At 42.0% G+C, this 16,575-nt stretch overlaps 1 protein-coding gene across 6 annotated transcripts in view; it reads right to left on the bottom strand.

Moving 5' to 3' along the window:
• TSPAN18 (tetraspanin 18) overlaps positions 1–16,575 on the bottom strand; it is a 121,506-nt gene that overhangs the window by 81,040 nt on the left and 23,891 nt on the right. Inside the window, exon 1 of one of the 6 annotated variants that reach the window (XM_064657815.1) lies at positions 15,807–15,945. The exons of the other annotated variants lie outside the window; for them this stretch is intronic. The gene's annotated coding sequence lies outside the window, so the exon portion shown is untranslated. Of the gene's footprint in view, positions 1–15,806; positions 15,946–16,575 lie in introns of those variants that run through there. 6 annotated transcript variants of the gene reach the window in all.

The raw sequence follows: 16,575 nt of genomic DNA, 5'->3' as shown, positions 1-16,575 counted from the left end.
TCTCTTGGTTTTCAAATCACTCTACTTTGAAAGCAGCTTTGAAGAAGACAGTGTTCAAAGAATATCTGGAGCTAACAGAGCACAGCTTATGAGGAGCCAGCAGATCTTGAAGCATTTGAATTCTTGCTTGGTAAAGAGGTGCTGGTCTTAATGTGATTGCTACCAAAGTAAAGAGAGGAACCCCCCTGCAGGGCTGCCACCAAGCACTCCAAACTTGGTATCTCGAGTTACAAATGTGTTTTAATTTGCTGGGATAAGATTAGGTAAATGGAAAGAAATTTTGCACTGACATAGACAGGGTAGTAACTTTAATGTGCCAAGTCAGTGTCATGCTGTATAGCAGCCCCAGATCCAGTCAATACCCACCTGATAAGTCATCCCTCATGGTAGCTAGCAGTTGCAGTGACTTCCTCCATTTTGTTGGCCACACTAGTGCCAAAAGAAAACTTTATGCTTCTTGGCCACAGATGAGGATGAGATTTAGATACAGTAGATAGGAATAAACAGACCTGGGGTTTTTTCCAAGCTGTTAAATCTGTAATAATGTGGACATCAGAACGAAAGCAGATGAGGAATCTACCCCCAGGGAAATGCTCTAAACATTACTGAAAGGAAACCTGCCTCTATTCCCACTGAATGGAGCTGGAGGAAGCAGAGATTCATCCATATACGCAACCACAGCAGCTAACTATGTTGCTACAATTTTCTCCAAAGCTTCCCTGGTTCTAACAGATCTGCCCTTTGTGGATGTAATTTTTGGATGCCCAGGCCACAGCTACAAACATCCATCAGTATAGTGCTGGCAGAATGCAAACAACCTCCTGTTGCCCTGAACACAAAGTCTCTTTTCTCCAGCTCTTTTTTCCATCCTCTGGGAATCACTCACATGTAGATAACAGTTATGCTAAATCAAACATGGCTGTAAACCCCACATATCCCTCAGTTTCTAAGACATGACATCTAATGACTTTATTTCATTGAGAACAGAAAGGGATAGCAGGGTAACTAAAAGGAAAGCATTCTGCAATGCAAGGAAATTTTTACTGCTCTTTGATCTACTACTCTTTCTACTACTTTCTAGGTATCTTTGTTAAGATACCTAGTATGGAGGAGAGTCCAGAATAAAGAAAAGGGAGAGACATAGGTCTGAATGAAGTCCACTGGAAAGCCCAAAGTTTTTACTCTCTCACAAAACACTGGATTTACTCCATGAGCAGTTTGTCTTTTATCTCATCTCTTTTGTCCCACACGTTGCCTCTGGGTTTGAAAGACTCCTCAATCCCTCCTGTAGCTTTATGCCACTGCGCCTTAGCCAGCTTAGCCAGCACTGAGTTGAGCTTGGTGCCTCCCCTCCTAGCACAAGCATCATGGGTGCTGCCAGGCACTTTAGAGAGGCTGGGGAGAGTGGATGTTATCCCCATTAGCATCTTCTTAATATTGGAGAGAAGTCTGTCCTTTGGAGCCTCTGGGCAGCTGACTGAAGTGGGCAGCCACATCAATGTGACATAGCACCAGTCTGAACTTGCCAATTTAAAAGGTAAAAAAAGATATAGCCCAGCTCTGTCCCGGTCCACAGGTGCAATGAGCTCCCAAAGGAGAGATGGGCAGTAGTTGGGCAGGTACACACTGGATTCCCTATTTCTACCCTCTTCGAGGCAGCAAAAGAAGAGACTTCTGGGCCTCTGCCCCTCACATACCTCTGCAGGGGAAATACAGGTGGTGCTGCCTGAGCCCAGTTGCAGCTGAGTGAGATAGGGCAGCCATCAGCAGTCACCAACCCAGAACAGAGTTGAATTTAAGGCCTAGGGGTTTTAAAAGATGAGGTCAAAAATGTGACATTTACATTCAAATTGTGGTTTCAGGTTTACGTTTGGGTACATGCACTCTGGACAGCATACACATGCAAGTCTCTGGACTGCCAAGTTCACAGAGGCGATGGAGGGACGGGCCGAGTGCTGCTGGCCAGGCTCCATCCCTGGGGCCTCAAGCCCCAGCTCTGACGTAGAGTTCCATTGTGAACGAGTGGTCTTGGGGGAAATGCTCACATCCGGGCAAACATCCCTTTTGAAAAACCAAACCAATAAATAAATAGGCCCTTGCCCTTCTGAATAGGCTGAAGCACACAAAAAGTTAGAGTCCCAGGTGCCAGTGTGGCAGATCAATCACATATTGATTGTCATGCCCAATGAAAGAATAGGTACCCTCTCAAGGTCCCTCACTGAGTGTGCACAGAGGACAAGCCTGTTTTCTGTCTGAGCGTAACAAAAAATCCTCCAACTCACTGAGCTGAGCCAAGCATACCAGAAGTCAGGGTGGCAAATAACAACATTATGCTGTTATTTGAATTATCAGAACATGAATTATGTAAAATTATGCATGCAAACACACAGGAGAGGCAGACACCCAGCTTCTCCCAGTCGTGGCAGACTACAGCTCTTCAGCATGGGCCTGGAAACTCCTTGAAATCCCCAAAGGAAGGAATATGCAAGGCCAGAGAGGCTATTTCCCCCCCCCCCGCCATTCTTTTCATGCAAATAGGGATAGCCAGAAATGAGCATATGATACAGACTACTGGCTGGATTTTCTGCTTGCGGACTTCAGTTTCACAACCCCATGGCTCCGTTTGCTTTGGTGGTGTCACTCCTGGTTTATGAGGGAGGGAAAAATCAGGTCCCCAGTGTGCAACTTGGGCACAACACTAAGTGTTTTCCTGTAAAGTGGTTAAGTTCTATTTTCAGAAAATAACTAGAGCCAAGAGTGATTTTATAAGCTTAGAGGAAAACGTCTCAAGCAAGACACAATGGTGTGGGTTGCGAAAGGCCCAAAACACCATCTATACCCTTTGCCCTTAGCCTTGATGTAGCAATCTCTAACTGCTGACATCTGTTAACTTTAGCAGACTTTCTAATTCTGTTTTTAAAACAGATAAAAATGAGTAAATGAGCAAACTTTCCTGACAAGAAACCCTAATTTCCATGCCCATTAAATATGAAACCCTTTCCAATCTTCTCCAACAGCTGCAAGCATCCTTCTGAAAGTGTCTGGGATGCCTGTTGGCTGGCTGCGCAGCAAGTCACAGAAGCCTGTCTTGCTCCTTGCAGAAGTAAAGACAGATTAGATTTGTCAAATGGGTATAAGAAGTTAACAGGGCCGATAAGGTTAGACATGCCAAGCAATTCAGCAAACAACTCTGGAAAGAACGATTAGATCTAGGCTAACTAAGTATGATAAATACTGACTTTAACACAATTACTTAGAATGATTTTAGACGTCTGGAAGAACCAAGCTGAGCATTACAGTGTTGTAATCAATGAATGTGCATGAAACTGGGCAGGCTACCTTCCTCACTCCACCTCCCAAAGAAACAGAAATTCAAGTTGAACAGTCTTTGGGAAAAGGTCTCTGAATTTTTCTAAATCTAAAAGCTTTGTCCTGGTTCTAAACAGGTTTGAGCAGCAGGGAAACCAAGATCAGTTCCTAATTTTTTTTTTTTTAATTTCAGAAAATAAACTTTTCTGACTTTCATGGTATTATGCAAGTTAGAAATCAATAGAGATGTATGCTTAGTCTCCACTCTGACTGAAGAAAGCCTTTTCCCTCTACAAATGTCATCGACTGGAATAGTCAAAAGAAAATATTTGTCTTAGAGAAATGCTCCATTTCTTTTTCTCTAGCCTACAATTCAAAGACCCTAAGGTCATTTTCTACTTCAGCTGGTGCCTCCCTGCTCTGCACCATCACTCTGTAAGAGGTCTGTGGTTCACTTAAGTCATAAAGGCTTAATGCAAAGATCAAGGGGATTTTGAAACCAAAATCATTTTCATCAGATTCATAAAACTCTAGATGGGGAAAATATCCTGGTCTCTTGGCTGCTCACCACCGCATGATGTTCAATGATAGCAAAGACAACAACTGTAGGTTAGGCCAGAGAGCTTCTCAGTCAAGTTGGCTTTCATGTAAATGGCTTCAGTAATAAACTCAGTTGCTGTTCATGTTTTCATGCTGAGCCTTTATTCAGAAGGAATACTGTCTGTTTTTTTCCAAAGCATCTTTCATTTATGTAATGAAACATATCAACCTATTTTTTTTCATCTAATTTAATTTGTGGTCCTGGCTTGTTCTAGCACCGAAATATTTCTTCAGTATTTTGTTAAAGAGCATAGATACATTCAGGCATGCTTCACCAAACTATTTTGGACAGGGAAGTTTTTGGGGAAATTGCTTGGAGAGGTTTAAAAGAAATTAATCCTATTTTATTATTAGGATTTGTAGAACATAAATACAGCTCCCAGACATTTTTCCTTTTTCAAAAAACTCTGTACACTAGGAAAAGCCTTGGAGCTACCACAAACTTAGCAAACTGCAGACCCAAGGATTATTTTGTAGAAAAGAGTATGAAAGTATTTGTATTGCATGCATTCAGAGCTACAGTATTCTTGAATTATGTTGGATGCCTAAAACAGACCTGAATGTAAATAGGATGCATCAGCATGGTATGTGTTGAAATTAAATACAAAATATATGAAAGAGAATTTTGCTTCCAGACTGTGCACTCACTCACTCCCTTTCTTTGAAATGCTTTTACGAGCCAGGGAAACTCCAGACAGCACAGAGAACATCTGAGCAGAGCTCAGAGGCATCTCTCTGCCCAGAAATCCATGCATTTCCACTCATGCTGGATTCTGTGGGGTGCAACCAAGCTCCACATGCTTGGTCCCTGGTAACCCAGGGTAGTGCCTGACAGCAGCCCCACTAATGAGCCTCTTGGAAATAGTTCTTTATTAGTAGCAGCACAACTCTGTGTTTTTAAGTCTAAATGACTTCCAGGCTAAGCTAGCATGCTAACTAGTAGCAAGCAAAATTCCTCCAAGTCAGCTGTGATAGGCCCTAAGTAAGCATTATGCTCCTTAGCTTGTGCAGATACACAGACTCAATTCAGGACCACCAACACAAGATAAGCAAAACTTAAGAACCTAACAACCTGCATTTTTTCCTAAAGGGTTTGTTTAAAGAATTTTGGATGGCAAACGTGAGGGAAGGAGAACTTTGGATGGATCACATTAGCTGATTTAGAAGGCTTCGTATTTCAGTCATGGTCAGAAATTTACCTACTACAGAATCCTAGAATATGCTGAGTTGGAGGGGACATGGATCATAGGCCAACTCCTGGGCACCACCTGGGCAAAAGTGGTAGACTAGGAAAAGAAATAAGTGTGAAACAGCACTAGCTAGAAGAATTATCTAAGAATAAACTACTCAGATGCACAAGTAATGTATTATCTCCAGGAAGAGGGGCCGGGGTTAAAAATGGTGTGGGAAAGAAACCACGTGAAGTGATGAGTCAGCAAATAAGTCAGCAAATAATCGGTTAAAACATCTAGCTTTAGCTGTGAGGCACTGGCCTTCTGGAAATCATACTTGGAGCAGAGCCTAATGCTCTGCAGCTGCTCCCTTCCACCGTTAACTCAGGGGCACCAACTTTGACCAAAAAGGCTGGGCAGACACAGGATAGTCCTAGGAAGATTCCTATGAGAAAAAAGCTTAATGAAGCACGCAGCTATTCCTTCATTCCCCAGTTCACCAGATGACATGAACACCACTAGCACTTTCTGGGAACTGGTGCAGCACCACAATTACTTCTGTTCTTTAAACAAAGCTCCGCTGGGATTGGGCGATTAGATGCTTAGAGCTAAGAAGCAGGTGGACTAATTTTATTTGGCAAGGATTCAGATCTGACAGTACCTCAAGGAACAATAAACCCAAGCAATGTGCAAGGGTTTAACCACACTCAGTCCAAGGCAAATTATGAAGATCACAGAATGGCATGAATTAAGAAGTCCACATTAGGCACCAGATGTATGAGGGGCTCTCCTGCTAGGTCAGAGGCAGGCAGCAGTAGGTCCTGAGAGAAGGGACGAGGGTAGTGAAAGCTGTGCTGGCCGACTCTGCCCCAACCATCAGGATCACAAACCCAGCCTGCCACATCTCCAGTTGGCGCTGGCTGGCAGTAAAGTACCATTGATCTAAGATGTCAAAAGCAGTTTCTTTATTGGTTCAAGCAAAAAAATCATCTCTGGGCACCTTAGCTCAAAACATCAAATAAAGCTGATATCTACCAAAGTGCTGAATGCGTCCATGTAGCCAGAAGGAAAAAAGACAACAGTCTTCAAAGAAATTAAGCTGCCTCTAACCCTGCTTTTTGTCAATTACAGCATTTGATGGCTCACTCAACAAAGGGCTAAATATCATCTTGCCCTAGCCCTAAATTCCCACAAGGTATAACATTTGTTTGGCCCCTGAGTTCAGCCTTTGCTAGCAGCTATTCCTGCTACATGAATTGCACCCAGAGGAGAAAAGTATTCTGGGGAGGAAGTACTCAAATCCAGAACAGTGGTTCTGAGGCTGTTTGGCCCTCTCCAATCTGCAACTTGTTTTGCTGAACTCTTCAAGGGCATCGAAGAAGATACTGACAGGACAGTAAGGACAACTATGTTTAAGAGAATTCCTTGTAAGCACCAGCCCCTGAAAAATAGACTGGGATACTGCTGCTTATAGGAAAGTAGAGGTGAATGCCTTTGGTGTATTCCTTTCTCTAAGGATTAGAATAATCTTTTTCTCATTCCACATGAAGATTTATAGTGGGCTTTAATTCCCTGCAAAGGAGCAGGGAGTACTCCATCAAGGATGGACATGGAAACTATGCAGACAAGACTGCTGTTGGGTTAACATTTACTTTAACTTTAATTTTCTGGTGACACATACAAGTGTTTGAAAATAATAAAGGTTGTCAAAATATTTTCCATAATAAACTCCTACGCACAGCACATTTACAAGACCAGCACAGTCTCCTAACCAGCTGGTGCAGTAGCTGCTACCAGGATATTATCTGATTACTAAGATGCTATTGCAGCTTGTGTGGGAGCCTGCCTTCTCACTATGGGTTGAAGCATTCCCCCTCCTTGTCCTTACATTGTTGACTCTCTTAGCATGCACAGTGCCCTGCATTCTCACAAGTGGTGGCTTTTGGGAAGCAGAGGATTTCTTACGTAAGCATAAATACTGATCCCAAAGGTATCAACTATCCCGAAACAAAGGCAGAGGAAGGCAGTATACCCCTGTAATACAGGCTCATGTAATGCCTCTGGGCAGGCTGGGGAGGACAACAGCAAGTCACAACTTCCCCACTTTACTCCACACTGACATGGTTACAGGTACAGGTTGCAAGGATATGGGGGATTTCCATTTTTGCTAAATATCAGCAGCAAGACAGAAAAAATGAATTTAAGATGCACTCTCAATTTGAGAATGGCAGATTCATTCTCGCCAGGCAAGCTACCTCCTGTCTCTGGCTTAGGATATAAGCTCTGGAACAAAGATCCTGAGGCTTTTTATTTCAGACCTTCATTTAATGCCCTAGTAAAGCTTCTTCCCTGCTCCCTACCCCCCCCCCCTTTGTATTATTAATTGGAGATATAAAAAGAGAAGCAAACAAAAAAGTCCTCAAAAACCCATAACAGGGTGAGGCGCCCATGCTCTCTGCCATAATAACATTCGCTAATTAAAACACAAAGCAGCCAGGGCTACAGGATTAATGGACACGGTTTCCTCTTTTCAAGTCTTGCCCGCTGACAGATCGCCTCATTCCTTCCTTGCTCTTGAACCTCTCAGAAAAAAAAAAAAATAATCCAGTTTGCTTATCTTACAGTGTGGGGTTGCCATGGAAACCGCATCCCCCTGTGAGATGCTCTGTCATAACATTTCAGCACTGTATGGAAGGCTTAAAGACACAGCATCCTCTGCTCTGAGGGCTCCTGAGCTAGCCAGAGTCTCTGCAGATGAGCAGCTGTCAAATCTAGTGGAAGTCTAAAGTTGGGAGGAAGAGATAAAGAAATAACAGTATAAATATTCAGTTGCTCAGTTGTTTGCAAAAATCCTCCTATTGCATTGGTAATTAATATTGACCAACAAGTACTTCAGTTTGGTGTAAGACACATTTTGCTCTTCGGAAAATCTGTCTCCCAACAGCCTGTTGAAAGAAAGAGTGCTGGCGCTAACACATAACCCCATCATTCTACCCTGGGGTAGCACAAAGCCCCTCTTTAGTCAGGGTTTTATGTCAGATTAGTCTTTGAGCCCTATTTTCTCAGTCCTTTTGTAAAAAAGGAGGGGAAAAGTAGCAAGCACAATAATTGCCCATAATGGGAACTGGCCTCCTATAGCCTGCTCCTTAATTACAGGGATGGCTTCCAGGCTGTAATCACTAGGGGTCCAGATGGAAGTTCTCCAAGCTCTTTGAGGGACAGAATGTGTCAGTTATTAATTAAACATATGAGGCAATTAGCCTCAAAACTTCGTAGTAAATCACTACAGCTGTGTTACTTTCACTTTTTCCTTTGGTGAGTGCAAGTCAAATGCACAGTGCATTTCCCAGGGGGGTCACAAGAACTGCAGCCAAAAAGCATTCCCAAACAAGACCTTTGTTGTTTGGTAGAAAAAAGTATCTGCAGAAAGCCTGTTTTCAGAAGTCAGCTACTTCACAGTCACATCCCCTCATGAGAGACGATGGATTCTGTGTACCATAGCTATTCACCACTCAAGCTGCCTGGTGTGGAAAGCAGTTGAACTCTCTCTGTCGTCCCAAAACAGCAGCCTAAAGTTGTTCTGGTACAGCAGCAGGATGAAAACATTCCTGTGATTGACATGGCCCACATTCCAGCATCAGCTATCATCTGTAATTGATTGTTTTGGAGCTTGTCAAGATTTCTATCTTGGTAGATTCCAGCACATGTAGGACTCCATTGCTGGTTGGTCAAACATTTGAGAACGAGTTGCTGTGTTGCAATTCTTTGTCTATCTCCAAGTTCAGAAACTAGGCCAAAACCACAACAGTTGTTAAAACCTAGTTAGTGATTTATTCCAGTATTTGTATTCACAGAAAAAACTCAGTCACATCCAGGCAGCCTGACGTCAGTGCATTGTTAGTCTGCATTTTACTCTGTGGTTCAGTGCCACATCTACAAAACCCTCAGTTAGTTTCCTACATTTTTCTCACATGTAGCTGACAAATGATGCAATAAGTAATAACTGACAATAGTAAGAACTGTGTGGTGACCTCAGCCCTGTTTTACTCTAACATATAAAGCTTGTGTTCCCTAATAATAGAAATTCACCTTAACTTAATATGTTTAAGGTTTAGTCCAGAAAAGATTAAAAAAAAAAAAAGAAATTGAAAAAGCAAACCTCACCCCCAGAAACTTGCCATCATTCCCTTCTAGAAAGGGGCAAGTAGGAACTTTCGGCAGGCACCAGTTTTAAGCTGGATTTCTAAATCGGGTGTAGGAAGTCAAACAGCCCTGCCCAGAGCAGTCAGAATGTTACAGCAGAAGCAGTATTTTCATTTTCCGTAGCCAAAAATAATTTAATATGAAACTCAAAAATGAAAGTAGTTTAACCACACTAGTACATCTAAACCTTTAGGGTCTTTGACATTCATGAAAGCAGGGAAATTGCTCTATATACAAAGGGTTACCCAAGGGTAACCTGATTAAAAAACAAGCCTCAAAATCAACCCAAACATCAAAAGAATAATCTCTAATTAAATATGCTGGGGATTTTGTCAGCCTATTACCAAGGTCTTCATGATCTTTTCTGATTTCCCAGGGCTCAGGAAGGAATAGAGACATTAAACATTCTGTGTGGACTTGGAAGAACAGAAATGAGGAAGAACTGACACAAATTGCTTCAAATTCCTCTTAATATCCTATACCTTGTACTTACAAAAAGGTGGAACTTCAACGTTAACTCAGAACATATTGTCACCGCCAAACAAGCCCCAAGAACACTGTGGCCAAGGAGCTTCTGTTTTCTGGAGGTGACTGGCAAGGTGCTATATCACTTTGTGATGCACAGGTAGACTGCTTTTCTCCTTCAGACCTTTTTTTTGTGGTAATGGTTCTGGACCTCTCTGCCTAATTGCACCCACTTCATCTGTGAAGAGAGATTTATAATGGAACATAATTTTGAGGGGATTAACTTTGATTCTGGTACATGGCCCAGGCAGAAGTGACAGCAAAAAATTTATATTAGCTGTTGCTCTTACCAAAGAATAAGAGAGAAGCTTATTACAAAGGCAATTGAACTCCCAAATTAGTGCTGATTTTCACCCCATGCCATTTTACTGCTGTTGATGAAGGGAAGTAGCAGCAAATACAAAGCAAAAAGCTATCAGGAAATTAACTGTCAATTTTTATTATTAAATGGGGTGACCAAAGTCTTTGTTCACGTACAAATCTTAAAGGCAGTGTGAACTGAAGACAGGCCACAAAAATAACCAGGGCAATAATATGCTGATCAGGGTCCTTACCAAAAGGTTCTCAAGGAACTTCTAGTCCAATGTGTCTAATTCAGAAGGATGAGAGAGCATAAGTCCTTTCCCTTTTCTCTCTCTTCCTCCTTGCTACTCAAGAATTCTCCTAGAAGTTGTGTCCAAGGCAAGGATGAATGCTTTTGGGAGCCACAGCAACATTTTACCAGCACTACTGTCTCTGGGAAGGTGCATAGCTATAGCACAAGCAGCACTTCCTAACCCACAAGGCAGGGCTACTCCCCATCTCTTGCATCAAGATAAACTGGCCCCCTTCCTAGTATTCAACAAAAGAAAGGAGGATTCTTTAGGATTTGTCATCTGAGAAACACCCAAAGCACAAGCCAGACTTAAATATATACAACGTGATGCACTTAATAGAAAACAAGGCTAGAAACTCTGCTCTGGAAAGGCCATGACACGTTGTAACCAGAAAGTTCACAGTGATCACACTTAACTCCATGCAAGGGATCCTGACTCCCCAGATCACCTGAACAGTGTTCTGTTCCCTGTGCTTTCCCATTTATGCAATTAGTTAAAGACTTATTTCCTTTCTCTTTTTATGCCTTATGGGTAAGAAGCAACTTCTCTGATGGAAGTGTCATGTAGGACTCAAGTGCCCATTTACACAAAATAATTTCTCCTGAAGTTTTCTTTCAAAAGCAGGTTAATGCCTTCCTCAGCTCTCACTGAAATCAGCTGTAGTTCTGCCAAGTTGCAAGCTGGAGCCATCTTAACTGAAATGGTTTGTATATACATAAAGGTTGCCCACAGTTTTCACAGATCTTCTCAGGATTAATTCAACCAAATAAAGATTTTTATCATAGATAATTAAAGACCTATAAAAAATGAGACAAATCTCCTTGCAACGTCTAAGAGTTTTACAAGTAAAATATTTCTTCTTATTCTTTTATTTTCTGCTATTTGATACTATGCTTTCCACGAGGATTAGTTGTTGACCTCAGTGATAAATCTCTCTTAAACCTACTATTTAGCAAGACTCATTACCTCTGTTCACACTATGCATGGCCATTCTTATAGCTGAGTACAACTAGTTTACGGTGAACACTCAATTATACCAGCATCTCCAACTGCTACTGAAAGGCAGTATGGCAGTTGGAGGCATCAAGGGAGAGGTTTGTCCTTAGATCAACTCCAGTACAGGAACCTCTAGGTCACATCACATAGTCATGAGCATGGCAAAACCAGGCTGACAGTCTGGGCCCGGCATCCCTTCTGTTCGCTTGTTAATAGAGTATAGAAAAGCTTTTTGTGGTAGCTGGCACAAGCCATAATAGTAATCTGAGATAAGCTCTTGCTCCACTTACTTTGCTAGTGTTTGGTTTAAGGGAATACTTCAATAAATTTTCAAGGTAGACCCCACTCACAAGGGAATGCTCAGATTAGACAGGGACAGGTACCTTTAAGGATTCAAAGACCTACCTGGTCGTTTTGCGGAAGAGTAACTGTGCAAACTGGTGGGTTAGTCCAAGGTACAGCATGAGGGGACCACTAGACATATATTTAGAATTATGGCTTCAAAATTGTTATTATGCACTGAATAAGCAGTACCATCAGTGATAGATGGGAGGGTTGTATTAAATAGGGCAGATGAAGCCATGAGCCGAGGGAGGTAAAGAAACAAACACATGGTTGTATCATGTACCACAGCCACTGCACAGGGCTAACACTGGGGAAAAGGAGCAGGCAGGAACTACAGCTCACTAGTCCCTCCAGAAGAATCTGCTCCCAGCCTCCAAAAACATGCTTTTCATAAATCAGGCAACAGCTCCTTAATGTACAACTTCACCATCAACAGCACAACATGGGGGGCGATGCATGCAATCAAGGAGGGCTCCAAAGTGCTGCGCCAGCAGAAGTAGCTTAGTAAATTACAAAACTCTCCTCAGTACCATTACAGAAGAAGAACAGCTGGAGACAAGATTCTGCAATATGAATGGCTCACAAAGGAAGTGAACACCATATAGTAATCTATATAATAAAGCACATTTAATGTATGTGTAGCTGTGGCGTCTGATAACGTGAGAGCCCATTAAAGGACCAAAGGGTGCCAAAAATACACTTCAAGTGAAAAAGCAAAACATAACCACAACAAAAACCACAAGAAGTCCCACATGTAATGGAGAAGGGATAAAAAAATAAATTCCTGTGCACAAGGCCACAAACCATACAAAGGGGCTTTCAAGACCACAAGCTCTACTGCTGGACATTCGCATCAGTGGCATATCAGTAAGGCCAAATAAAATACACCACAGCTAGGTCTGAGTAAGGTGATATTGCATCACTGTATGGAGATGCAAAATCAAATTCTAACAGCAGTGTGGCCACACCATCCTACACATCTAAGGCTCTGTTTACTGGATGCCCTGATGTAGTTATATTACTTCCAATTCCAGAAGCACTTTTCTAAACAGTGTCTCTGGCATCTCTTTAGTGCAGTGTAGGCAAATACTTTTAAATAGCTTTTCTATGTCTTTCTACTTCTCTTCCTCTCTTTGTGCAAGTCTGTTTCTCTGTAAAAAGGAGAGCAACATCAGTTAAGTCATCCAGCAAATGAAAGTGGCTATGGTTCCTGCTAAAAGGGACACTACAGCCATGAAGCTACCACAACAGTTAGTGACCTGAAGTCTAATGGAGCAGGAAGCAGCAAACTATGCAATAGTTTTAGAGAATATTCACACTAAGCACGCTGAACACACATTAGGCTAGAAGAAGCTGTGGCCATACCAAATTCAAGGTCCCCAAGATAACTTTTGCATGTGCCTGAAAGAACCTGCTTCATTCAACACCTTTTAAGCCTGATTGAATCAGACAGTCTCAGTGATTCTCACATAGGAGGCATGCAAGTTCAGCAGCTATGAGCACTCTCTTCAGTGGTTACCCTCGCCCTTTAAGCTTGGTTGAGGTATCACACTCAAAAGCTATAGAGCTTCATTAAGCTATTCAGGAATACAGGTCTGATTAAGCCAGACAACATGTCTACAGCAGCACCACCACTAAGGGCAGGATCACGTTTTGGTTTTCATACAGGGCTGGTGACAGGAGCTCGTAACCCAGAACAGAAATCAGGAGCAGTCATTAGCAATGCTGGCGCTGGCACAGACCTCCTTATCTATGCAACTCTGCTTTGGCAACTCCCATGGCAGCCCATGGTACCTCTTTCTCTCACCTTTCTCACCCACATAACAGGGGAAGCACACATCATTCCTGTATCTCTCTGGAGTGCTGGATTACCTGTGGTTTGCTTACTGCTACAAACAGACCAAACAGTACATTTCCTCAGGTAAGCACATCAACAGACAAGTTCTAGTCCCAACTTGAAGGATATATGAAAAGTTAACATCTTTGAGCCTCCTTTATACCCACCAGCAAAATCCACCCACCCCTGCAATTTGCTTTGAAACGAAGGAAAAAGCACTAATTGTTCAGAATTATTTGCTGGCTGAACACCTAAGAGTATGCATTCTCTACAGACATGAACTTGCTCTGTCCCAGGGCTTGGGAAAGTACCAGTTTCACGGGTGCATATCACTATCTTTTGAAAGCCTCACCGAAGCATGCACAACATGAACTTGCTTGACTAAACTTAAGACTTTAAACCAGAACAAAATATTACTGTGAAATGCACAAGACCCGCCTGAGCAAGTTACTTCCAGATTATTTTCCTGTGAACATCTAACAAAACTGGAGTTTACATTAAATATACACTGAGGATTTTCTCCTTCTTTTGGGGCAATCAATATCTGAGTTCCTCTGCCTCAGGAGGTACTGGCACAATCCACTCTGATGAGAATCAGAAGGGGGAGCAAACAGACAATTACTCTGATAACAATCTTATCTGAGGACAGAAATGAGATTAGTGGCCTAACTGCAGTGATTCTTCCCCAGATACACTATTAAAAGGACTGACTAACTCAGCATGGGACAGAGAAGGAATTTCCCTGTGGAGCCTGCTGGCAAGTAAAGTGAGCTGGAATTCTTCCCCTACTGGTCCTTTTCTATCAGAGAGAATTATCTTTTAGGACCATGTGGCCATGAGCAGCACAGGTTCCAGGTTAGATCTCTTCCTGACTGTGGAGCAGCTGGGCACTTTCTTCCTTCTAGTTTTCTACTGTTACAGAGAACCTTACAAGCAAAAAGCAGCGAGTGAGAAAGATGGGGCCCTTCCCTGTCAATAGGGAACATCTCCATCCTGCTAGCCCTCCTATTATTTCATTTTTGCAAGTCTACTTTCGAAATTCTCAGATGGCAGAGCACACATTAACTTTCCATGAACTTAATGACCGATGCTATTGTGAAGGCCTCCTTAAACAGTTTTGATTTTACTTCTCTAACTTGATCCCATTCTTTTTAGTTATTCCCTTTACAACAGCCAAACTAAGTCCTCTCCCCTGGGTGTTTACAGCCTTCAGATGTCTGGAACAATGTCCAGTAACAAACAGGGCAACACAAAGGGATATTAACAGAACTTCTTCAGGATAAGGATCCCAAATAAATCTGCACATTAATCTCACAAAGACAGGATAATTAATACAGTAACAAGAAAGAAGCCGAACTGCTCAGAAGGTTGCTTACACCATGCCTACACCAACAGGTTTACACAAGGATCTCATAAGTATTCCCTGTAATGGACACCTCAGACCCTGTCTTGAGATGCCAACTTTGTTCCTGATAAATTCAGATGCTGTAAACTCTACTCTGCAGCTGAAGAAATATGTGGGTGTAGGGAGAGGGGGAATCTTCAGCAACTGAGCTACAAATTTTGTATCACCAATACTGTTCCATGAACTCTCTTCTTTACCCAATTGCAGGAAGAGAACAAAGATGTACAAAACACAGATTCACCAGAAATGCTATGCCCAAAAGGAATAACAGTTTCAACAGTCTGGGTAAATCAAACTGATGGCAATTTGAAAACTGATAAAAATGCTAGCAAAAAGGCAGAGGGGTAAATTTTCTTCCTACAGTATGTGACAGCATCGTGCTTCAGTATTTGCAGTTTTCTTTACACATCTATTTAGACTAAGATGAATAACCTTATAAAAATACATAAGTATTTTTCAGCAGAAAAAATGAGCCAACTGCTATACTTCTGCTTTGCTGATCTGAATCCACAGCATTTATTTAGTTATAATCCTTCATATAGGAAGTTTATTTATATAGACAGGGATTTCTGGAATTCTCTAGGATTAGTCAATCTACAGCATTCTCAGTGCATGAATTTTAGCACCAGAATTACACTGCCTGGATATTCAATGCCTAGAGTAAATATTTGGGCTGATGAAGGTTAAACAGATTAGTCAAGATGAAGCCAGGGTTCTCTGCTTATTTACACAGAAGCTTATTAAATATTGCTGCTATTCATTTAAGAAGCCTAGTTTAAAAGAAAAATCCACAAAAGCAACAAACAAAACATACTTACCCAACCTGAAGTGAGACAGCACCAAGATTTCTCTCATCTTCAGCCTGGGTATGCATGTGACAAAGCTACACACTGAATCACAAATCTCACACTCCTTGGCCTCCTTATGGGAAACATGCAGAGGAAACAACAGCTTCAGCACAAGCTTGCTGCTCGAGTTTCAGCTGCACCAGGGAAATGGGATAAACAACATCCCTCCCGGTTCTATTCAAAAACAAGAGGGAAATAATTGGTGTGAAAACCATTTGCAGTTCAGTTACACTTTTGAGATGTGAAGAGGCAGTTATGCACAAGGCTGTCTGAGACCTGATCAGGTCCCTAAGTCCTACTGTGGAGAGGATTTACAAATGTACTCAGCAAAGCCACACATCAGTTTTTATCAAAATCAGCAATAAATTCCCCTCCATTACAGCGAGAGCAGTGTTAAACTAGGTCCAACTCCTAAGCCCACCTGCTGCATCCTCCAAGCTTGCAGTGACAGTTTTCTGTGGCATGCCAAGTGCCTGATTCAAAGCCCCTCCACTGCCAATAGGTTTTGGATCAGTTGGTGAAGGACCAGTAGTTAAGCATTAGAGCCAGAAAGCAAAACGTTGATTTCACTCTTTGATACACATAGATTAAGTTTGAAAGCAAAAGGACAAGCCAGGTATACCAACAGGTACACAGCTAGCACAATCTAAAAGGCTGAGGAGTAGCAGGCAGGCTTTAGCTCACATTTCTGTCCATTTGTTAAGTTTCAATTTCTGAAAAAAAAAAAATTTATTTAAAG

This window comes from Pseudopipra pipra, chromosome 6 (assembly GCF_036250125.1).
Source record: "Pseudopipra pipra isolate bDixPip1 chromosome 6, bDixPip1.hap1, whole genome shotgun sequence".
Classification (NCBI taxonomy): Eukaryota; Metazoa; Chordata; class Aves; order Passeriformes; family Pipridae; genus Pseudopipra; species Pseudopipra pipra.
Note: the sequence above shows the minus strand (reverse complement) of the source record. Positions and strands in the feature narration are given on the sequence as shown.